At 39.7% G+C, this 1,397-nt stretch overlaps 1 protein-coding gene across 4 annotated transcripts in view; it reads left to right on the forward strand.

Annotated features, from left to right (window-relative positions):
* Positions 1 to 1,397, forward strand: part of GANAB (glucosidase II alpha subunit) — a 16,838-nt gene that overhangs the window by 4,497 nt on the left and 10,944 nt on the right. The gene's annotated exons all lie outside the window — the stretch shown is intronic.

A 1,397-nucleotide genomic window follows, 5' to 3' on the forward strand; every position in this document is an offset into this window, starting at 1 on the left:
CGTCTTGTCTCATCTGTTTTTTTCTTCTCTTTCTTTTCTCTTTTCTCTTTTCTTTCTCCCCTTCCTTCCTTCCTCCCTTCCTCCCTTCCTTCCCTATTTCCTTCCCTTCCTCCCTCCTCAATTTCTCCTCAGATATTCAGGATAGGATTATTCAGATACTCGGGTCATGACACATCGTCGTCATTATTCCACGCATGGCTCTCTGTTAAGTATTTAACCTAGAAAATAACATGATAAACCCTTCACCTAACCCAAACATATACATCTCACTGTCCTGTACCCCTGACTCCTTCGGAGATGATTGTTCTTCTGAAGTTTATTATTCCCTTGTTTTTTTTGTTCTCACAGTTATATTGTGGGTACGTATATACATATACACACTTCCGTACATTTGCCTAAGCAATAAATTATGTGATTTTGTTTTTGAGTTTTATAGGGAAAGTATCTTAGTGAATGTGGTCTTTTGGGATTTCCTTTTTTCACTTAACTGGATATAACTTTGTTGCATGTAGCTCCAGAAACTCATTTTTACTGCTGTATAATATTATGTTCTATGAATATATCCCGATTTACTTCTCCATTTCTGTGTTGACGGGCATTTGGGTTGTTTCCAGTGTTGGCGTGAACATTCTTGTCCATGTCTCCTGTCTCCCTGTGCAGGAGTTTCTCTTTGGTGTATAGCTAAGAGAAGAACTGCAGAGTTGTAGAATATGGAAATCATCAACTTTCCAAGATAAAGCCAAAGTGGCTTACCAATTTACACTTCCACCAGCAATATATAAGAGGCTTATTGAACTGCATCTTCTCCAGCCCTTGGAACTATTGGACTTAATTTTTGTCAGTGGAATGGCTGTAGGATGATACCATGTGGTGGTCTTGGCTTGCATGTCTTTCCCAGTTTTTTACTGATATTGAGCATGTCTTCATATATTTGTCATTCTGGTTTACTATTCTGTGAAATGGAAGTTCACTGCTCTGCTCATTTTCCTTTTATGTTGTCATCACTGATTTGTAGAAATTCATTAGTCTTGATACCAGTTCTTTATTACTTACATGTATTGCAGCTATCTTTTCCCAGATTGTAGCTTATCTTTTTACTTTTCTAAAGGTGCCTTGAAAATAAAAGATTTTTTAAATTTATTTTTAAAAAATTTTTATTTATTTATTTTTGGCTGCATTGGGTCTTTTGTTGCTGCGTGCAGGCTGCTCTTCGTTGCAGTGCACGGACTTCTCTTTGCGGAGCACAAGCTCTAGGGGTGCAGGCTCAGTAGTTGTGGCTCGAGGGCTTAGTTGCTCTGCGGCCTGTGGGATCTTCCCAGACCAAGGATCGAACCTGTGTCCCCTGCACTGGCAGGCGGATTCTTAACCACTGCGCCACCAGGGTAGTCCCAACGGTT

The sequence above is a fragment of the Lipotes vexillifer genome, unplaced genomic scaffold (assembly GCF_000442215.2).
Source record: "Lipotes vexillifer unplaced genomic scaffold, Lipotes_vexillifer_v1.1 scaffold1129, whole genome shotgun sequence".
NCBI lineage: Eukaryota > Metazoa > Chordata > Mammalia > Artiodactyla > Lipotidae > Lipotes > Lipotes vexillifer.